The sequence below is a fragment of the Cibotium barometz genome, chromosome 52, assembly GCF_041138505.1.
Source record: "Cibotium barometz isolate CiBa-2024 chromosome 52, ASM4113850v1, whole genome shotgun sequence".
NCBI lineage: Eukaryota > Viridiplantae > Streptophyta > Polypodiopsida > Cyatheales > Cibotiaceae > Cibotium > Cibotium barometz.
The window spans coordinates 31,393,879-31,418,307 of NC_141097.1; positions in this window are offsets into that span (position 1 = coordinate 31,393,879).

The following is a 24,429-nucleotide window of genomic DNA, read 5'->3' on the forward strand; positions in this document are numbered from 1 at the left end:
ATACCGTAATAATTTTCAGCATAGATGGAATGTTGGCCATCAATAATCCAATATGAATACGCAGTGAGTTTCTCCTCTGTTACCTCACTTAGTTTCATTGGAATTCCTTTCTTCTTGCTAGTATTCTTTACAGGCATCAAGTATGCACACGCTCCTGGCCTGTTTGCACTTGCACCAAAAAATAACACGCATTCATCCACACAGTGAGGTTCTATTTGACGGGAGTTATAGTGATCAGGAGCTAGCCAGCATTGATCTACAGGGATCTCATACTCTTTGTACTTGAATGGAAAATACTTAGAGTATTTTTCCATACCCCCTGTATCACTCTTTTGTGCCTTTTGCACCTCATTTTCCAAAACTTTGGGATCCACAAATCTTATTTTTGTTGAATTTTCCAAGCGTGTTTTCTGTACTGTAGATTTAAGAACTGTTTCATCTACATCCATAATACCTGTACTGCTTTTTGCCTTTTTTTGAACTAGATTTTTAGAGGGCGTTTTCTCCTTTTTTTGTTTGCCTTTCACACAATAAGCAATGGAAGCTTGCAGCTCTTCAAGAGTTATTTCTTGACTTGCACAATCTAACTTCCACCCTCGAGAGAACATAGTATCTTGTTTATCTCTTACTATTCGTTCAATAATGAATGCCTTGGGATCTAGTTGATACTCATGGATCCCAGGTACCCCAATATTTATGCATTCAATATTGGGATGAGAATCAACTACATAAATATAAGATAGAGTCATTGGTCCTAGATCCTCAAAAGTATCCACGCCCACATCACTAGCAACAAATAGATGAATTTTGTTAAATTGTGAACCCTGATGAAGACCCCAAATATCTAAGTACCACTCTTGTCATTGATCATCAAAGGCAAAGTTAACACTGTCCGAAACTTCCACCACTTTTCTTTTCTGAGACATCTTTCACCTACAACAAAAACCACAATTGTTAATTATAGTTATTGTATTCTTACACTTAAAAAAAAACTTAAAATATCATATTCAAAAATCACAATATATATCCATGAAAACACTGTGGAGGAGATGAAGAGTATTTCCATCTTGGAGATCTCAATACATTTGTTAGTCTTGCTCTACCACATGGTAGACCTAGATAAATGCATTCTAGCTGGACTTCAAAGTATTCTAGTGTTGGTTTTTCAATGGATATTATCTCTACCGGGTGGTAGAGCAAGATTAATAAATGTATTGACCAGAATGCTTTGAAATGTAGCTCTACCATGTGGTGGAGCTAGAATGCATTCTTCTAGCTCTACCATGTGGTAGAGCTAGACTTCAATGAATGTAACTGGTTGAGCTTGAATGTAACTGTGGTAGAGCTGCATTCTACCTAAACCTTACTATAGAGATAGAATTGCATTTGAGGTCTAGCTCTACCATGTGGTGGAGCTAGAATCGTAGAGGTAGAAAGCTTTGAGGGCTAGATCTACCATGTGGTAGAGCAAGAATGCATCGATCTAGCTATGTTCCATACACATCAACAAAACCAATTACTCCAAGAAGAGACCTACTTCTCATGACAAGAATCAAGGACCTAGAATTGCATTTGATCTAGCTCTACCACGTGGTAGACCTAGAATGCTTGAGGTCCATCTCCACCATGTGGTGGAGCTAGAATGCATTCTTCTAGCTCTACGATGCGGTAGAGCTAGACTTCAATGAATGTACCGGCTGAGGTTGAATGTAACTGTGGTAGAGCTGTATTCTACCTAAACCACATTGTAGAGATAGAATGCTTTGAGGTTTAGCTCTACCATGTGGTGGAGCTATTATTGCATTTGAGATCTAGCTCTACCATGTGGTGGAGCTAGAATCGTAGAGGTAGAAAGCTTTGAGGTCTAGCTCTACCTTGTGGTAGAGCAAGAATGCATCGATCTAGCTATGTTCCATACACATCAACAAAACCAATTACTCCAAGAAGAGACCTACTTCACATGACAAGAACCAAGGAGCTATAATTATATTTGAGGTCCAGCTCTACCATGTGGTGGAGCTAGAATTGCATTTCAGGTCTAGCTCTACCATGTGGTGGAGCTAGAGTCGTAGAGGTAGAAAGCTTTGAGGTCTAGCTCTACCATCTTGTGGTAGAGCAAGAATCCATCCATCTAGCTGTGTTCCATACAAATCAACAAAACCAATTACTACAAGAAGAGACATACTTCACATGACAATAACCAAGCAGCTAGAATTGCATTTGATCTAGCTCTACCAGGTGGTAGAGCTGTATTCTACCTAGACCATATCGTAGGGCTAGAATGCTTTGAGGTCCAGCTCTACCATGTGGTGGAGCTAGAATTGCATTCTTCTTGCTCTACCAGAGTTTAGCTTCAACAAATGTAACCAGCTGAGGTTGAATGTAACTGTGGTAGAGCTGTATTCTACCTAAACCACATTGTAGAGATAGAATGCTTTGAGGTCTAGCTCTACCATGTGGTGGAGCTAGAATTGCATTTGGGGTCTAGCTCTACCATGTGGTGGAGCTAGAGTCATAGAGGTAGAAAGCTTTGAGGTCTAGCTCTACCATGTGGTAGAGCAGAATGCATCGATCTAGCTCTCTTCCATACACATCAACAAAACCAATTACTCCAAGAAGAGACCTACTTCACATGACAAGATCCAAGGAGCTAGAATTGCATTTGATCTAGCTCTACCATGAGGTAGAGCTGTATTCTACCTAGGCCACATCGTAGAGCTAGAATGCTTTGAGGTCCAGCTCTACCATGTGGTGGAGCTAGAATTGCATTTGAGTTCTAGCTCTACCATGTGGTAGAGCTGGACTTTAATGAATGTAACCGGCTGAGGTTGAATGTAACTGTGGTAGAGCTGTATTCTACCTAAACCACATTGTAGAGATAGAATGCTTTGAGGTCTAGCTCTACAATGTGGTGGAGTTAGAATTGCATTTGAGGTCTAGCTCTACCATGTGGTGAAGCTAGAATCGTAGAGGTAGAGAGCTTTGAGGTCTAGCTCTACCATGTGGTAGAGCAAGAATGCATCAATCTAGCTGTGTTCCATACACATCAACAAAACGAATTACTCCAAGAAGAGACCTACTTCACACAACACGAACCAAGTAGCTAGAATTGCATTTGATCTAGCTCTACCACGTGGTAGAAATGTATTCTACCTAGACCACATCGTAGAGGTAGAATGCTTTGAGGTCAAGCTCCACCATGTGGTGGAGCTAGAATGCATTCTTCTAGCTCTACCATGTGGTAGAGCTAGACTTCAACAAATGTAACCGGCTGAGATTTAATGTAACTGTAATAGAGCTGTATTCTATCTAAACCACATTGTAGAGATAGAATGCTTTGAGGTCTAGCTCTACCATGTGGTGAAGCTAGAATTGCATTTGAGGTCTAGCTCTACCATGTGGTGGAGCTAGAATTGCATTTGAGGTCTAAAGCTTTAAGGGCTAGCTCTACCATGTGGTAGAGCAAGAATGCACCGATCTAGCTGTGTTCCATACACATCAACAAAACCAATTACTCCAAAAAGATACCTACTTCACATGACAAGAACCAAGGAGCTAGAATTGCATTTGATCTAGCTCTACCACGTGGTAGAGCTGTATTCTACCTAGACCACATTGTAGAGCTAGAATGCTTTGAGGTCCAGCTCCACCATGTGGTGCAGCTAGAATGCATTCTTCTACCTCTACCATGTGGTAGAACTAGACTTTAATGAAGGTAACCAGCTGAGGTTGAATGTGACATTGGTAGAGTTGTATTCTACTACCATGTGGTGGAGCTAGAATCGTTGAGGTAGTAGCTTTGAGGTCTGGCTCTACCATGTGGTAGAGCAAGAATGCATCGATCTAACTGTGTTCCATACACATCAATAAAACCAATTACTCCAAGAAGAGACATACTTCAAATGACAAGAACCAAGGAGCTAGAATTGCATTTAATCTAGCTCTACCACGTGGTAGAGCTGTATTCTACCTAGACCACTTCGTAGAACTGAATGCTTTGAGGTCTAGCTATATCATGTGGTCTAGAATTGCATTTGAGGTCTACCTCTACCATGTGGTAGAACTGTATTCTATCTAGACTACATCGTAGAGCTAGAATGCTTTGAGGTCCAGCTCTACCATGTGGTGGAGCTAGAATGCATTCTTCTAGCTCTACCATGTGGTAGAGCTAGACTTCGAGGAATGTAACCGGCTGAGGTTGAATGTAATTGTGGTAGAGTTAGACCTCAAAGCTTTCTACTTCTACGATTCTAGCTCCACCACATGGTAGAGCTAGATCTCAAATGCAATTCTAGCTCCACCATATGGTAAAGCTAGACCTCAAAGCATTCTATCTCAATTACTTCATCTTGGAGCTCTCCATACATTCATTAGTCTTACTCTACCACATGGTAGAGCTAGATAAACGCATTCTAGATGGACTTCAAAGTATTCTATTGATGGTTTTTCAATGGATATTATCTCTACCAGGTGGCAGAGCAACATTAATAAATGTATTGACCAGAATGTTTTGAAATCTAGCTCTACCATGTGGTGGAGCTAGAATGCATTCTTCTAGCTCTACCATGTGTGGTAGAGCTAGACTTCAATGAAGGTAACCAGCTGAGGTTGAATGTGACATTGGTAGAGCTGTATTCTACCTAAACCACATTATAGAGAGAATAATTTGAGATCTAGCTCTACCATGTGGTGGTGGAGCTAGAATTGCAATTGAGGTCTAGCTCTACCATGTGGTGAAGCTAGAATCGTTGAGGTAGAAAGCTTTGAGGTCTAGCTTTACCATGTGGTAGAGCAAGAATGCAGCGATCTACCTGTGTTCCATACACATCAACAAAACCAATTACTCCAAGAAGAGACATACTTCACATGACAAGAACCAAGGAGCTAGAACTGCATTTGATCTAGCTCTACCACACGTGGTAGAGTTGCATTCTACCTAGACCACTTCGTAGAACTGAATGCTTTGAGGTCCAGCTCTATCATGTGGTGGTTCTAGAATTGCATTTGAGGTCTAGCTCTACCATGTGGTAGAACTGTATTCTATCTAGACTACATCATAGAGCTAGAATGCTTTGAGGTCCAGCTCTACCATGTGGTGGAGCTAGAATGCATTCTTCTAGCTCTACCATGTGGTAGAGCTAGACTTCAATGAATGTAACCGGCTGAGGTTGACTGTAACTGTGGTAGAGCTAGACCTCAAAGCTTTCTACCTCTACGATTCTAGCTCCACCACATGGTAGAGCTAGACCTCAAATGCAATTCTAGCTCCACCACATGGTAAAGCTAGACCTCAAAGCATTCTATCTCAATTACTTCATCTTGGAGCTTTCAATACATTCATTAGTCTTACTCTACCACATGGTTGAGCTAGATAAATGCATTCTAGCTGGACTTCAAAGTATTCTAGTGCTGGTTTTTCAATGGATATTATCTCTACCAGGTGACAGAGCAAGATTAATAAATGCATTGACCAGAATGCTTTGAAATCTAGCTCTACCATGTGGTGGAGCTAGAATGCATTCTTCTAGCTCTACCATGTGTGGTAGAGCTAGACTTCAATAAATGTAACCAGCTGAGGTTGAATGTGACATTGGTAGAGCTGTATTCTACCTAAACCACATTGTAGAGATAGAATGCTTTGAGGTCTAGCTCTACCATCTGGTGGAGCTAGAATCGTAGAGGTAGAAAGCTTTGAGGTCTAGCTCTACCATGTGGTAGAGCAAGAACGCATCGATATAGCTGTGTTCCTTACACATCAACAAAACCAATTACTCCAAGAAGAGACCTACTTCTCATGACAAGAATCAAGGAGCTAGAATTGCATTTGATCTAGCTCTACCACGTGGTAGAGCTAGAATGCTTGAGGTCCAGCTCCACCATGTGGTGGAGCTAGAATGCATTCTTCTAGCTCTTCCATGTGGTAGAGCTAGACTTCAATGAATGTACCGGCTGAGGTTGAATGTAACTGTGGTAGAGCTACATTCTACCTAAACCACATTGTATAGATAGAATGCTTTGAGGTTTAGCTCTACCATGTGGTGGAGCTATTATTGCATTTGAGATCTAGCTCTACCATGTGGTGGAGCTAGAATCGTAGAGGTATAAAGCTTTGAGGTCTAGCTCTACCTTGTGGTAGAGCAAGAATGCATCGATCTAGCTGTGTTGCATACACATCAACAAAACCAATTACTCCAAGAAGAGACCTACTTCACATGACAAGAACCAAGGAGCTATAATTGTATTTGAGGTCCAGCTCTACCACGTGGTAGAGCTGTATTCTACCTAGACCACATCGTAGAGCTAGAATGCTTTGAGGTCCAGCTCTACCATGTGGTGGAGCTAGAATTGCATTTGAGGTCTAGCTTTACCATGTGGTAGAGCTGTATTCTATCTAGACTACATCGTAGAGCTAGAATGCTTTGAGGTCCAGCTCTACCATGTGGTGGAGCTAGAATGCATTCTTCTAGCTCTACCATGTGGTAGATCTAGAGTTCAATAAATGTAACCGGCTGAGGTTGAATGTAACTATGGTAGAGCTAGACCTCAAAGCTTTCTACCTCTACGATTCTAGCTCAACCACATGGTAGAGCTAGACCTCAAGGAATTCTATCTTAATTACTCCATCTTGGAGCTCTCAATTATACATTTATTAGTCTTGCTCTACCACATGGTAGAGCTAGATAAATGCATTCTAGCTAGACTTCAAAGTATTCTAGTGTTGGTTTTTCAATGGATATTATCTCTACCATTCTAGTATTCTAGTGCTGGTTTTTCAATGGATATTATCTCTACCAGGTGGTGGCAGAGCAAGATTAATAAATGTATTAACCAAAATGCTTTGAAATCTATCTCTACCATGTGGTGAAGCTAGAATGCATTCTTCTAGCTCTACCATGTGGTAGAGCTAGACTTCAATGAATGTAACCGGCTGAGGTTGAATGTAACTGTGGTAGAGCTGTATTCTACTTGAACCACATTGTAGAGATAGAATGCTTTGAGGTCTAGCTCTACCATGTGGTGGAGCTAGAATTGCATTTCAGGTCTAGCTCTACCATGTGGTGGAGCTAGAGTCGTAGAGGTAGAAAGCTTTGAGGTCTAGCTCTACCATCTTGTGGTAGAGCAAGAATCCATCGATCTAGCTGTGTTCCATACAAATCAACAAAACCAATTACTATAAGAAGAGACCTACTTCACATGACAATAACCAAGCAGCTAGAATTGCATTTGATCTAGCTCTACCAGGTGGTAGAGCTGTATTCTACCTAGACCACATCGTAGGGCTAGAATGCTTTGAGATCCAGCTCTACCATGTGGTGGAGCTAGAATTGCATTCTTCTTGCTCTACCAGAGTTTAGCTTCAACAAATGTACCAGCTGAGGTTGAATGTAACTGTGGTAGAGCTGTATTCTACCTAAACCACATTGTAGAGATAGAATGCTTTGAGGTCTAGCTCTACCATGTGGTGGAGCTAGAATTGCATTTGAGGTCTAGCTCTACCATGTGGTGGAGCTAGAGTCATAGAGGTAGAAAGCTTTGAGGTCTAGCTCTACCATGTGGTAGAGCAGAATGCATCGATCTCTATTCCATACACATCAACAAAACCAGTTACTCCAAGAAGAGACCTATTTCACATGACAAGATCCGAGGAGCTAGAATTGCATTTGATCTAGCTCTACCATGAGGTAGAGCTGTATTCTACCTAGGCCACATCGTAGAGCTAGAATGCTTTGAGGTCCAGCTCTACCATGTGGTGGAGCTAGAATTGCATTTGAGTTCTAGCTCTACCATGTGGTAGAGCTAGACTTTAATGAATGTAACCGCCGGCTGAGGTTGATTGTAACTGTGGTAGAGCTGTATTCTACCTAAACCACATTGTAGAGATAGAATGCTTTGAGGTCTAGCTCTACAATGTGGTGGAGTTAGAATTGTATTTGAGGTCTAGCTCTACCATGTGGTGAAGCTAGAATCGTAGAGGTAGAAAGCTTTGAGGTCTAGCTCTACCATGTGGTAGAGCAAGAATGCATCAATCTAGCTGTGTTCCATACACATCAACAAAACCAATTACTCCAAGAAGAGACCTACTTCACACAACAAGAACCAAGTAGCTAGAATTGCATTTGATCTAGCTCTACCACGTGGTAGAAATGTATTCTACCTAGACCACATCGTAGGGCTAGAATGCTTTGAGGTCAAGCTCCACCATGTGGTGGAGCTAGAATGCATTCTTCTAACTCTACCATGTGGTGGAGCTAGACTTCAACGAATGTAACCGGCTGAGATTTAATGTAACTGTAATAGAGCTGTATTCTATCTAAACCACATTGTAGAGATAGAATGCTTTGAGGTCTAGCTCTACCATGTGGTGAAGCTAGAATTGCATTTGAGGTCTAGCTCTACCATGTGGTGGAGCTAGAATTGCATTTGATGTCTAAAGCTTTAAGGTCTAGCTCTACCATGTGGTAGAGCAAGAATGCATCGATCTAGCTGTGTTCCATACACATCAACAAAACCAATTACTCCAAAAAGATACCTACTTCACATGACAAGAACCAAGGAGCTAGAATTGCATTTGATCTAGCTCTACCATGTGCTAGAGCTGTATTCTACCTAGACCACATTGTAGAGCTAGAATGCTTTGAGGTCTAGCTCCACCATGTGGTGGAGCTAGAATGCATTTTTCTACCTCTACCATGTGGTAGAGCTAGACTTTAATGAAGGTAACCAGCTGAGGTTGAATGTGACATTGGTAGAGTTGTATTCTACCTAAACCACATTGTAGAGAGAATAATTTGAGATCTAGCTCTACCATGTGGTGGTGGAGCTAGAATTGCAATTGAGGTCTAGCTCTACCATGTGGTGGAGCTAGAATTGTTGAGGTAGTAGCTTTGAGGTCTAGCTCTACCATGTGGTAGAGCAAGAATGCTTCGATCTAACTGTGTTCCATACACATCAACAAAACCAATTACTCCAAGAAGAGACATACTTCACATGACAAGAACCAAGGAGCTGGAATTGCATTTAATCTAGCTCTACCACGTGGTAGAGCTGTATTCTACCTAGACCACTTCGTAGAACTGAATGCTTTAAGGTCTAGCTCTATCATGTGGTCTAGAATTGCATTTGAGGTCTAGCTCTACCATGTGGTAGAACTGTATTCTATCTAGACTACATCGTAGAGCTAGAATGCTTTGAGGTCCAGCTCTACCATGTGGTGGAGCTAGAATGCATTCTTCTAGCTCTACCACGTGGTAGAGCTAGACTTCGAGGAATGTAACCGGCTGAGGTTGAATGTAAGTATGGTAGAGCTAGACCTCAAAGCTTTCTACTTCTACGATTCTAGCTCCACCACATGGTAGAGCTAGATCTCAAATGCAATTCTAGCTCCACCATATGGTAAAGCTAGACCTCAAAGCATTCTATCTCAATTACTTCATCTTGGAGCTCTCCATACATTCATTAGTCTTACTCTACCACATGGTAGAGCTAGATAAACGCATTCTAGATGGACTTCAAAGTATTCTAGTGATGGTTTTTCAATGGATATTATCTCTACCAGGTGGCAGAGCAACATTAATAAATGTATTGACCAGAATGCTTTGAAATGTAGCTCTACCATGTGGTGGAGCTAGAATGCATTCTTCTAGCTCTACCATGTGTGGTAGAGCTAGACTTCAATGAAGGTAACCAGCTGAGGTTGAATGTGACATTGGTAGAGCTGTATTCTACCTAAACCACATTGTAGAGAGAATAATTTGAGATCTAGCTCTACCATGTGGTGGTGGAGCTAGAATTGCAATTGAGGTGTAGCTCTACCATGTGGTGAAGCTAGAATCGTTGAGGTAGAAAGCTTTGAGGTCTAGCTTTACCATGTGGTAGAGCAAGAATGCAGCGATCTACCTGTGTTCCATACACATCAACAAAACCAATTACTCCAAGAAGAGACATACTTCACATGACAAGAACCAAGGAGCTAGAACTCCATTTGATCTAGCTCTACCACGTGGTAGAGTTCCATTCTACCTAGACCACTTCGTAGAACTGAATGCTTTGAGGTCCAGCTCTATCATGTGGTGGTTCTAGAATTGCATTTGAGGTCTAGCTCTACCATGTGGTAGAACTGTATTCTATCTAGACTACATCGTAGAGCTAGAATGCTTTGAGGTCCAGCTCTACCATGTGGTGGAGCTAGAATGCATTCTTCTAGCTCTACCATGTGGTAGAGCTAGACTTCAATGAATGTAACCAGCTGAGGTTGACTGTAACTGTGGTAGAGCTAGACCTCAAAGCTTTCTACCTCTACGATTCTAGCTCCACCACATGGTAGAGCTAGACCTCAAATGCAATTCTAGCTCCACCACATGGTAAAGCTAGACCTCAAAGCATTCTATCTCAATTACTTCATCTTGGAGCTTTCAATACATTCATTAGTCTTACTCTACCACATGGTAGAGCTAGATAAATGCATTCTAGCTGGACTTCAAAGTATTCTAGTGCTGGTTTTTCAATGGATATTATCTCTACCAGGTGACAGAGCAAGATTAATAAATGCATTGATCAGAATGCTTTGAAATCTAGCTCTACCATGTGGTGGAGCTAGAATGCATTCTTCTAGCTCTACCATGTGTGGTAGAGCTAGACTTCAATAAATGTAACCAGCTGAGGTTGAATGTGACATTGGTAGAGCTGTATTCTACCTAAACCACATTGTAGAGATAGAATGCTTTGAGGTCTAGCTCTACCATCTGGTGGAGCTAGAATCATAGAGGTAGAAAGCTTTGAGGTCTAGCTCTACCATGTGGTAGAGCAAGAACGCATTGATATAGCTGTGTTCCTTACACATCAAATAAACCAATTACTCCAAGAAGAGACCTACTTCTCATGACAAGAATCAAGGAGCTAGAATTGCATTTGATCTAGCTCTACCACGTGGTAGAGCTAGAATGTTTGAGGTCTAGCTCCACCATGTGGTGGAGCTAGAATGCATTCTTCTAGCTCTTCCATGTGGTAGAGCTAGACTTCAATGAATGTACCGGCTGAGGTTGAATGTAACTGTGGTAGAGCTACATTCTACCTAAACCACATTGTATAGATAGAATGCTTTGAGGTTTAGCTCTACCATGTGGTGGAGCTATTATTGCATTTGAGATCTAGCTCTACCATGTGGTGGAGCTAGAATCGTAGAGGTAGAAAGCTTTGAGGTCTAGCTCTACCATGTGGTAGAGCAAGAATGCATCGATCTAGCTGTGTTCCATACACATCAACAAAACCAATTACTCCAAAAAGATACCTACTTCACATGACAAGAACCAAGGAGCTAGAATTGCATTTGATCTAGCTCTACCATGTGCTAGAGCTGTATTCTACCTAGACCACATTGTAGAGCTAGAATGCTTTGAGGTCCAGCTCCACCATGTGGTGGAGCTAGAATGCATTTTTCTACCTCTACCATGTGGTAGAGCTAGACTTTAATGAAGGTAACCAGCTGAGGTTGAATGTGACATTGGTAGAGTTGTATTCTACCTAAACCACATTGTAGAGAGAATAATTTGAGATCTAGCTCTACCATGTGGTGGTGGAGCTAGAATTGCAATTGAGGTCTAGCTCTACCATGTGGTGGAGCTAGAATTGTTGAGGTAGTAGCTTTGAGGTCTAGCTCTACCATGTGGTAGAGCAAGAATGCTTTGATCTAACTGTGTTCCATACACATCAACAAAACCAATTACTCCAAGAAGAGACATACTTCACATGACAAGAACCAAGGAGCTGGAATTGCATTTAATCTAGCTCTACCACGTGGTAGAGCTGTATTCTACCTAGACCACTTCGTAGAACTGAATGCTTTAAGGTCTAGCTCTATCATGTGGTCTAGAATTGCATTTGAGGTCTAGCTCTACCATGTGGTAGAACTGTATTCTATCTAGACTACATCGTAGAGCTAGAATGCTTTGAGGTCCAGCTCTACCATGTAGTGGAGCTAGAATGCATTCTTCTAGCTCTACCATGTGGTAGAGCTAGACTTCGAGGAATGTAACCGGCTGAGGTTGAATGTAACTGTGGTAGAGCTAGACCTCAAAGCTTTATACCTCTACGATTCTAGCTCCACCACATGGTAGAGCTAGATCTCAAATGCAATTCTGGCTCCACCACATGGTAAAGCTAGACCTCAAAGCATTCTATCTCAATTACTTCATCTTGGAGCTCTCCATACATTCATTAGTCTTACTCTACCACATTGTAGAGCTAGATAAATGCATTCTAGATGGACTTCAAAGTATTCTAGTGATGGTTTTTCAATTGATATTATCTCTACCAGGTGGCAGAGCAACATTAATAAATGTATTGACCAGAATGTTTTGAAATCTAGCTCTACCATGTGGTGGAGCTAGAATGCATTCTTCTAGCTCTACCATGTGTGGTAGAGCTAGACTTCAATGAAGGTAACCAGCTGAGGTTGAATGTGACATGGTAAAGCTAGACCTCAAATGCAATTGTAGCTCCACCACATGGTAGAGCTGTATTCTACCTAGACCACATCGTAGAGCTAGAATGCTTTGAGGTCCAGCTCTACCATGTGGTGGAGCTACAATTGCATTTGAGGTCTAGCTTTACCATGTGGTAGAGCTGTATTCTATCTAGACTACATCGTAGAGCTAGAATGCTTTGAGGTCCAGCTCTACCATGTGGTGGAGCTAGAATGCATTCTTCTAGCTCTACCATGTGGTAGATCTAGAGTTCAATAAATGTAACCGGCTGAGGTTGAATGTAACTATGGTAGAGCTAGACCTCAAAGCTTTCTACCTCTACGATTCTAGCTCAACCACATGGTAGAGCTAGACCTCAAGGAATTCTATCTTAATTACTCCATCTTGGAGCTCTCAATTATACATTTATTAGTCTCGCTCTACCACATGGTAGAGCTAGATAAATGCATTCTAGCTAGACTTCAAAGTATTCTAGTGTTGGTTTTTCAATGGATATTATCTCTACCATTCTAGTATTCTAGTGCTGGTTTTTCAATGGATATTATCTCTACCAGGTGGTGGCAGAGCAAGATTAATAAATGTATTAACCAAAATGCTTTGAAATCTATCTCTACCATGTGGTGAAGCTAGAATGCATTCTTCTAGCTCTACCATGTGGTAGAGCTAGACTTCAATGAATGTAACCGGCTGAGGTTGAATGTAACTGTGGTAGAGCTGTATTCTACCTGAACCACATTGTAGAGATAGAATGCTTTGAGGTCTAGCTCTACCATGTGGTGGAGCTAGAATTGCATTTCAGGTCTAGCTCTACCATGTGGTGGAGCTAGAGTCGTAGAGGTAGAAAGCTTTGAGGTCTAGCTCTACCATCTTGTGGTAGAGCAAGAATCCATCGATCTAGCTGTGTTCCATACAAATCAACAAAACCAATTACTATAAGAAGAGACCTACTTCACATGACAATAACCAAGCAGCTAGAATTGCATTTGATCTAGCTCTACCAGGTGGTAGAGCTGTATTCTACCTAGACCACATCGTAGGGCTAGAATGCTTTGAGGTCCAGCTCTACCATGTGGTGGAGCTAGAATTGCATTCTTCTTGCTCTACCAGAGTTTAGCTTCAACAAATGTAACCAGCTGAGGTTGAATGTTACTGTGGTGGAGCTGTATTCTACCTAAACCACATTGTAGAGATAGAATGCTTTGAGGTCTAGCTCTACCATGTGGTGGAGCTAGAATTGCATTTGGGGTCTAGCTCTACCATGTGGTGGAGCTAGAGTCATAGAGGTAGAAAGCTTTGAGGTCTAGCTCTACCATGTGGTAGAGCAGAATGCATCGATCTCTATTCCATACACATCAACAAAACCAATTACTCCAAGAAGAGACCTATTTCACATGACAAGATCCAAGGAGCTAGAATTGCATTTGATCTAGCTCTACCATGAGGTAGAGGTGTATTCTACCTAGGCCACATCGTAGAGCTAGAATGCTTTGAGGTCCAGCTCTACCATGTGGTGGAGCTAGAATTGCATTTGAGTTCTAGCTCTACCATGTGGTAGAGCTAGACTTTAATGAATGTAACCGGCTGAGGTTGATTGTAACTGTGGTAGAGCTGTATTCTACCTAAACCACATTGTAGAGATAGAATGCTTTGAGGTCTAGCTCTACAATGTGGTGGAGTTAGAATTGCATTTGAGGTCTAGCTCTACCATGTGGTGAAGCTAGAATCGTAGAGGTAGAAAACTTTGAGGTCTAGCTCTACCATGTGGTAGAGCAAGAATGCATCAATCTAGCTGTGTTCCATACACATCAACAAAACCAATTACTCCAAGAAGAGACCTACTTCACACAACAAGAACCAAGTAGCTAGAATTGCATTTGATCTAGCTCTACCACGTGGTAGAAATGTATTCTACCTAGACCACATCGTAGAGCTAGAATGCTTTGAGGTCAAGCTCCACCATGTGGTGGAGCTAGAATGCATTCTTCTAACTCTACCATGTGGTAGAGCTAGACTTCAACGAATGTAACCGGCTGAGATTTAATGTAACTGTAATAGAGCTGTATTCTATCTAAACCACATTGTAGAGATAGAATGCTTTGAGGTCTAGCTCTACCATGTGGTGAAGCTAGAATTGCATTTGAGGTCTAGCTCTACCATGTGGTGGAGCTAGAATTGCATTTGATGTCTAAAGCTTTAAGGTCTAGCTCTACCATGTGGTAGAGCAGGAATGCATCGATCTAGCTGTGTTCCATACACATCAACAAAACCAATTACTCCAAAAAGATACCTACTTCACATGACAAGAACCAAGGAGCTAGAATTGCATTTGATCTAGCTCTACCATGTGCTAGAGCTGTATTCTACCTAGACCACATTGTAGAGCTAGAATGCTTTGAGGTCCAGCTCCACCATGTGGTGGAGCTAGAATGCATTTTTCTACCTCTACCATGTGGTAGAGCTAGACTTTAATGAAGGTAACCAGCTGAGGTTGAATGTGACATTGGTAGAGTTGTATTCTACCTAAACCACATTGTAGAGAGAATAATTTGAGATCTAGCTCTACCATGTGGTGGTGGAGCTAGAATTGCAATTGAGGTCTAGCTCTACCATGTGGTGGAGCTAGAATTGTTGAGGTAGTAGCTTTGAGGTCTAGCTCTACCATGTGGTAGAGCAAGAATGCTTCGATCTAACTGTGTTCCATACACATCAACAAAACCAATTACTCCAAGAAGAGACATACTTCACATGACAAGAACCAAGGAGCTGGAATTGCATTTAATCTAGCTCTACCACGTGGTAGAGCTGTATTCTACCTAGACCACTTCGTAGAACTGAATGCTTTAAGGTCTAGCTCTATCATGTGGTCTAGAATTGCATTTGAGGTCTAGCTCTACCATGTGGTAGAACTGTATTCTATCTAGACTACATCGTAGAGCTAGAATGCTTTGAGGTCCAGCTCTACCATGTGGTGGAGCTAGAATGCATTCTTCTAGCTCTACCATGTGGTAGAGCTAGACTTCGAGGAATGTAACCGGCTGAGGTTGAATGTAACTGTGGTAGAGCTAGACCTCAAAGCTTTATACCTCTACGATTCTAGCTCCACCACATGGTAGAGCTACACCTCAAATGCAATTCTGGCTCCACCACATGGTAAAGCTAGACCTCAAAGCATTCTATCTCAATTACTTCATCTTGGAGCTCTCCATACATTCATTAGTCTTACTCTACCACATGGTAGAGCTAGATAAATGCATTCTAGATGGACTTCAAAGTATTCTAGTGATGGTTTTTCAATTGATATTATCTCTACCAGGTGGCAGAGCAACATTAATAAATGTATTGACCAGAATGTTTTGAAATCTAGCTCTACCATGTGGTGGAGCTAGAATGCATTCTTCTAGCTCTACCATGTGTGGTAGAGCTAGACTTCAATGAAGGTAACCAGCTGAGGTTGAATGTGACATTGGTAGAGCTGTATTCTACCTAAACCACATTGTAGAGAGAATAATTTGAGATCTAGCTCTACCATGTGGTGGTGGAGCTAGAATTGCAATTGAGGTCTAGCTCTACCATGTGGTGAAGCTAGAATCGTTGAGGTAGAAAGCTTTGAGGTCTAGCTTTACCATGTGGTAGAGCAAGAATGCAGCGATCTACCTGTGTTCCATACACATCAACAAAACCAATTACTCCAAGAAGAGACATACTTCACATGACAAGAACCAAGGAGCTAGAACTCCATTTGATGTAGCTCTACCACGTGGTAGAGTTCCATTCTACCTAGACCACTTTGTAGAACTGAATGCTTTGAGGTCCAGCTCTATCATGTGGTGGTTCTAGAATTGCATTTGAGGTCTAGCTCTACCATGTGGTAGAACTGTATTCTATCTAGACTACATCGTAGAGCTAGAATGCTTTGAGGTCCAGCTCTACCATGTGGTGGAGCTAGAATGCATTCTTCTAGCTCTACCATGTGGTAGAGCTAGACTTCAATGAATGTAACCGGCTGAGGTTGACTATAAGTGTGGTAGAGCTAGACCTCAAAGCTTTCTACCTCTATGATTCTAGCTCCACCACATGGTAGAGCTAGACCTCAAATGCAATTCTAGCTCCACCACATGGTAAAGCTAGACCTCAAAGCATTCTATCTCAATTACTTCATCTTGGAGCTTTCAATACATTCATTAGTCTTGCTGTACCACATGTTAGAGCTAGATAAATGCATTCTAGCTGGACTTCAAAGTATTCTAGTGCTGGTTTTTCAATGGATATTATGTCTACCAGGTGGCAGAGCAAGATTAATAAATGTATTAACCAGAATGCTTTGAAATCTAGCTCTACCATGTGGTGGAGCTAGAATCCATTCTTCTAGCTCTACCATGTGTGGTAGAGCTAGACTTCAATGAGTGTAACCAGCTGAGGTTGAATGTGACATTGGTAGAGCTATATTCTACCTAAACCACATTGTAGAGATAGAATGCTTTGAGGTCTAGCTCTACCATCTGGTGGAGCTAGAATTGTAGAGGTAGAAAGCTTTGAGGTCTAGCTCTACCATGTGGTAGAGCAAGAACGCATCGATATAGTTGTGTTCCATACACATCAACAAAACCAATTACTCCAAGAAGAGACATACTTCACATGACAAGAACCAAGAAGCTAGAACTACATTTGATCTAGCTCTACCACATGGTAGAGCTGTATTCTACCTAGACCACTTTGTAGAACTGAATGCTTTGAGGTCCAGCTCTACCATGTGGTGGGTCTAGAATTGCATTTGAGGTCTAGCTCTACCATGTGGTATAACTATATTCTATCTAGACTACATCGTAGACCTAGAATGCTTTGAGGTGTAGCTCTACCATGTGGTGGAGCTAGAATGCATTCTTCTAGCTCTACCATGTGGTAAAGCTAGACTTCCAAGAATGTTACCGACTGAGGTGGAATGTAACTGTGGTAGAGCTAGACCTCAAAGCTTTCTACCTCTACGATTCTAGCTCCACCACATGGTAGAGCTACACCTCAAGTGCAATTCTAGCTCCACCACATGGTAAAGCTAGAACTCAAAGCATTCTATCTCAATTACTCCATCTTGGAGCTCTCAATAAATTTATTAGTCTTGCTCTACCACATGGTAGAGCTAGATAAATGCATTCTAGCTGGACTTCAAAGTATTCTAGTGCTGGTTTTTCAATGGATATTATCTCTACCAGGTGGCAGAGCAAGATTAATAAATATATTGACTAGAATGCTTTGAAATCTAGCTCTACCATGTGGTGGAGCTAGAATGTATTCTTCTAGCTCTACGATGTGTGGTAGAGCTAGACTTCAATGAATGTACCGGCTGAGGTTGAATGTGACATTGGTAGAGCTGTATTCTACCTAAACCACATTGTAGAGATAGAATGCTTTGAGGTCTAGCTCTACCATCTGGTGGATCTAGAATTGCAATTGAGGTCTAGCTCTACCATGTGGTGGAGCTAGAATTGTAGAGGTAGAAAGCTTTGAGGTCTAGCTCTACCATGTGGTAGAGCAAGAATGCATCGATCTAGCTGTGTTCCATACACATCAACAAAACCAATTACTCCAAGAAGAGACATACTTCACATGACAAGAACCAAGGAGCTAGAAACTCATTTGATCTAGCTCTACCACGTGGTAGAGCTGTATTCTACCTAGACCACTTCATAGAATTGAATGCTTTGAGGTCCAACTCTACCATGCGATGGTTCTAGAATTGCATTTGAGGTCTAGCTCTACCATGTGGTATAACTGTATTCTATCTTGACTACATCATAGAGCTAGAATGCTTTGAGGTCCAGCTCTACCATGTGGTGGAGCTAGAATGCATTCTTCTAGCTCTACCATCTGGTAGAGCTAGACTTCAAAGAATGTAACCGGTTGAGGTTGAATGTAGCTGTGGTAGAGCTAGACCTCAAAGCTTTCTACCTCTACGATTCTAGCTCCACCACATGGTAGAGCTAGACCTCAAGTGCAATTCTCGCTCCACCACATGGTAAAGCTAGAACTCAAAGCATTCTATCTCAATTACTCCATCTTGGAGCTCTCAATACATTTATTAGTCTTGCTCTACCACATGGTAGAGCTAGATAAATGCATTCTAGCTGGACTTAAAGTATTCTAGTGCTGGTTTTTCAATGGATATTATCTCTACAAGGTGGCAGAGTAAGATTAATAAATGTATTGACCAGAATGCTTTGAAATCTAGCTCTACCATGTGGTGGAGCTAGAATGCATTCTTCTAGCTCTACCATGTGTGGTAGAGCTAGACTTCAATGAATGTAACAGGCTGAGGTTGACTGTGACATTGGTAGAGCTGTATTCTACCTAAACTACATTGTAGAGATAGAATGCTTTGAGGTCTAGCTCTACCATGTGGTGGAGCTAGAATTGCAATTGAGGTCTAGCTCTACCATGTGGTGGAGCTAGAATCGTAGAGGTAGAAAGGTTTGAGGTCTAGCTCTACCATGTGGTAGAGCAAGAATGCATCGATCTAGCTGTGTTCCATACACATCAACAAAACCAATTACTCCAAGAAGAGACATACTTCACATGACAAGAACCAGAAGCTAGAACTCCATTTGATCTAGCTCTACCACGTGGTAGAGCTGTATTCTACCTAGACCATTTCGTAGAACTGAATACTTTGAGGTCCACCTCTACCATGTGGTGGTTCTAGAATTGCATTTGAGTTCTAGCTCTATCATGTGGTATAACTGTATTCTATCTAGACTACATCGTAGAGCTAGAATGCTTTGAGGTCCAGCTCTACCATGTGGTGGAGCTAGAATGCATTCTTCTAGCTCTACCATGTGGTAGAGCTAGACTTCAATGAATGTAACCGGCTGAGGTTGAATGTAACTATGGTAGAGCTAGACCTCAAAGCTTTCTACCTCTACGATTCTAGCTCCACCACATGGTAGAGCTAGACCTCAAGTGCAATTCTAGCTCCACCACATGGTAAAGCTAGAACTCAAAGCATTCTATCTCAATTACTCCATCTTGGAACTCTCAATACATTTATTAGTCTTGCTCTACCACATGGTAGCGCTAGATAAATGCATTCTAGCTGGACTTCAAAGTATTCTAGTGCTGGTTTTTTAATGGATATTATCTCTACCAGGTGGCAGAGCAAGATTAATGAATGTATTGACCAGAATGCTATGAAATCTAGCTCTACCATGTGCTGGAGCATGTGGTGGAGCTAGAATGCATTCTTTTAGCTCTACCATGTGGTAGAGCTAGACTTCAATGAATGTAAACGGCTAAGGTTGAATGTAACTATGGTAAAGCTGTATTCTACCTAAACCACAATGTAGAGATAGAATGCTTTGAGGTCTAGCTCTACCATGTGGTGGAGCTAGAATTGCTTGTAACCGGCTAAGGTTGAATGTAACTGTGGTAGAGCTGTATTCTACCTAAACCACATTGTAGAGATAGAATGCTTTGAGGTCTAGCTCTACCATGTGGTGGAGCAAGAGTCGTAGAGGTAGAAAGCTTTGAGGTCTAGCTCTACCACGTGTGGTAGGGCAAGAATGCATCGATCTAGCTGTGTTCCATACACATCAACAAAACCAATTACTCAAAGAAGAGACCTACTCCACATGACAATAACCAAGGAGCTAGAATTGCATTTGATCTAGGTTCACCACGTGGTAGAGCTGTATTCTACCTAGACCACATCGTAGAGCTAGAATGCTTTGAGGTCCAGCTCTACCCTGTGGTGGAGCTAGAATTGCATTCTTCTAGCTCTACCATGTGGTAGAGCTAGACTTCAACGAATGTAACCGGCTGAGGTTGAATGTAAATGTAACCGGCTGAATGTAACCGATTGAGGTTGAATGTAACTTGTTGAGGTTGAATGTAACCGGCTGAGGTTGAATGTAACTATGGTAGAGCTGTATTCTACCTAAACCACATTGTAGAGATAGAATGCTTTGAGGTCTAGCTCTACCATGTGGTGGAGCTAGAATTGCATTTGAGGTCTAGCTCTACCATGTGGTGGAGCTAGAATCGTTGAGGTAGAAAGCTTTGAGGTCTAGCTCTACCATGTGGTAGAGCAAGAATGCATCGATGTAGCTGTGTTTCATACACATCAACAAAACTAATTACTCCAAGAAGAGACCTATTTTACATGACAAGATCCAAGGAGCTAGAATTGCATTTGATCTAGCGCTACCACGAGGTAGAGCTGTATTCTATCTAGGCCATTCGTAGAGCTAGAATGCTTTGAGGTCTAGCTTTACCATGTGGTGGATCTAGAATTGCATTTGAGGTCTAGCTCTACCATGTGGTAGAGCTAGAATGCATTGATCTAGCTGTGTACCATGCAAATCAACAAAACCAATTACTCCAAGAAGAGACCATGACAAGAACCAAGGAGCTAGAATTACATTTGATCTAGCTCTACCACGCGGTAGAGCTGTATTCAACCTAGACCAAATTTTAGAGCAAGAATGCTTTAAGGTCTAGCTCTACCATGTGGAGGAGCTAGAATTAATTTGAGGTCTAGCTCTATCATGTGGTGAAGCTAGAATGCATCGATCTAGTTGTGTACCATGCCGATCAACAAAATCAATTACTCCAGGAAGAGATCTACTTCACATGACAAGAAAGAAGAATCTAGAATTGCATTTGATCTAGCTCCACCACGTGGTAGAGCTGTATCCAACCTAGACCACATCGTAGAGCTAGACTGCTTTGAGGTCTAGCTCAACCATGTGGTGGAGCTAGAATTGCATTTGAGATCTAGCTCTACCATCATGTGGTAAAGCTATGCATTGATCTAGCTGTGTACCATGCAAAACAACAAAACCAATTACTCTAAGAAGAGACCATGAGGAGAACCAAGGAGATAAACAAGTGTGTTGAATGGCACTGGGACCCAACTTTGACGCGCTGGGAGAAGTGATTGCATTGCCCAAATCCATGCACGGAGTGATGTGGACATAGAGCAACTTCCCTAGCACAAGTCTGTGTGGTCCATTCTCTGATGGGGTCCCGGATTCTCAACTTCTAACTGTCCAAATCCGGGTTCTCGAAAGATGCACGAGCGTGCCAAATGGCGGAAATTTCCAACAAGGGCCCAAAAAGCGCCAAAGAGGCATGAAATTCGAATCATGCATGGACAAAAAAATGTGTGGCAGCTAACCTGGATCTTTCTTGTTGTGTTCAGATGCGATTCGGACTCATTTCGGACTTGAACCTCTATTATGGCGATTTTGCACTATCTTCCATTAGGGCCAAAAACGTCTCAAAATGGGCTGTGTAAGGAATTTCGCTAACTTGCTAATTAGTAGAATGTTGACGGTCAAAACGGCTCCAAATTTAGCCGTTTTGGGTATTTAAAGCGTATCTATCTGATTGAATACGTATCTAAGTGCATATTTTAAAATCTAAAAAAATATATCGTTTTCATGCTAATGGCTCGTCTCGAAATTTGTCCTCTTTTAGTGACTACGCGGCAAAATGACCATTCTCTCCAAACGTGCTCTTATCCATTCTCCAAAAAAATTTCACTCCTCTACTTCTCTGAAAATTTCACAAGCTACATCTCATTCTCATTCTTCTGTGTCTCTCATGATCTGTTAGTAATGTGAGTGATACATCTAATCGTAAGTTTCATTTGAATATCAAGCTCAACCAAGAGTATGCAACTACACGGAGTGTCTACCAAAGATCCCTTTCATGTGCAAATGAAGCTCAACATCTTCGCAACGAAGGAAAGAAGCATATTGACCTATGGACAGATGGAAGTCTATATCCACCGGATCCCAAAACAGGAAGGTATCCTTCTTTTCACACACCACATGATTTGATTAGATTTGTTGGTGATGGGGAGGATGGCTTACTTGGTTATAGTTCAAGACTATCTCAATCACATATTAATTATGCAGAATATACTACATATCTTCAAAATACTTCATCTTTGAATGCAACAAAAATTATAGAACTTGAAAATAAAATAGTGTCTTTGAAACAAGAAAATGATCAATTGAAAACCTTAAAAGAAACTCCAATAGGATTAAGAGCACGAGTAAAACGAATGCGGGATGTAGTTAACTTAACAGAGAGATCTGGACAAAGAAAAAAAGGTTAAAACTTGTAAGAGATCATGTTACTAACCTTCTAGGATTTGACATGTCTAATGCTCAGGAAAGGGCAAGATTTTTGAATGAGCTTATGAATAGGTCGGATATCTTGAAACTTTTAGAACTTCCTCAAAATCAAACTCAAAAAAAACTGGTCTTTCAACATTTATTAAAAGATATGGACTTATTAGTCCAGCCTTCCCAAATGCAAGAAGTTTGTGACACAGTGGATGGAAGTGAGTAGAAAGGGATACAGAGCCATCTCTAAAACCTGGTTCAGGGTCCTTAAGTATTACAAAATCAAAGCTTTTAGGTTGCCTAGACCTCACAATGTTGGAAAATATAGAACTCTATTAAATGAGGAAATTTCTAAACATTTCGGAGAGTATTTCCATATTGAGGGAACAATGCCATATGAGAGACAAAAAAAAATCATCTTTTGAATACAACGTTTATAATAATATTTGGATGAACATTAGAAAAGTCCAATCTTTTATGGTGAGATATTACAACATAAGAGAAATAGATTGTGAAGGAAAACTTGTATTTGTTTTAAAATTAGATGAAGCTCAAATCCAAAAATGTCAAAAAATGGAAAGAATATCTATATCCCTAATGAATAAAGCATTGGACTATAGTCAAGGTAAGCTTGATTCTCCATACCACAAAACTCAATCAGAAATGGAGCTATGGTGGATTGGATCAGCTCAGGTACCAGTAGAGAGTCATGAAACATTAAAGTGGCTCTTCTCAAAAACAGACATTCCTTCAGTTATTCAGAGCCAAAATACAGGTGAACACCTTCATGTTGACGACATAGGTGATTTCATTGTGGAATGGCATTGGAGTGCCGACCTCAAGGCGTTGAAGTGTATGTTTGGTGTATGTGGAGGAGCAAATACCAAATATCCATGTCTTTATTGCATGGCAAGCACAGGGACAAGAGAATGGCTTGCAGAAAATGAGATTGGAAAACCACCATCCAGAAATAATGTGAATGTTGTCGATTATCCAACTTCTATTAAAATATGGGATCCAATTCTACCAATACATTTGAAAAATGTGCATATATGTACATTGCATGCAGAGATAAGAATCTTGGACAAATTGCTCAGACTTCATCTGGACTATGCATATTCTATTAAGCCGACTAAACTTGCAGATGAGTGCATAGAAAAGTGCGAAGCCTTGCTCTCTGAAATGGGTTTTCATGGTGGGGAAGTGCATCTTAAAAAAGATCCTGTTCTTTCTGGAGGTACAGGTGATGTTCTGCAAGATGTTTCAATGGGAGGAGCAAAAGCGAGAAGATTTTTGAGCAACCATGACACCAAACAAGTTAACGCAATGTGGAACTGTTGGAAATAGCTATGTGTCATCACCACAAATGTCAAAAGTAGACCAGATGTAGCCAACAAACGTATGGAAGTTTGGAAAAAACTCGACAATTTTTTCAAAGTCCTAAGACAACAAGTTGGTTCAAATACTTATGCAGATGATTTAAAAAATGCAATAAAGCTTTTGATCAAAGCTATCATAGATGCCTGGGGAGAAAAAGACATAACTTATTACCTGGTGAGTGTTCAGACTTATCAAAACAGTTATAAATTGGTGTGTCCAGACTTATTACTTATAATTTCTTAAATGTACTAACAAAAATTGTCTTTGTAGCATATTCTTTACTTGCATGGACCATATTTTGCTACAGAAGGACCACTTGCAACATGGAATACACAAGGAATGGAAAAGTCTCATTATCAAGCGAGAACTTCCTTTTTTAGATGTACCCGAAGAGGAGGAGGTGGACAAAGAAGAAGCAATGCACTAAAAGAATTATTCAATTG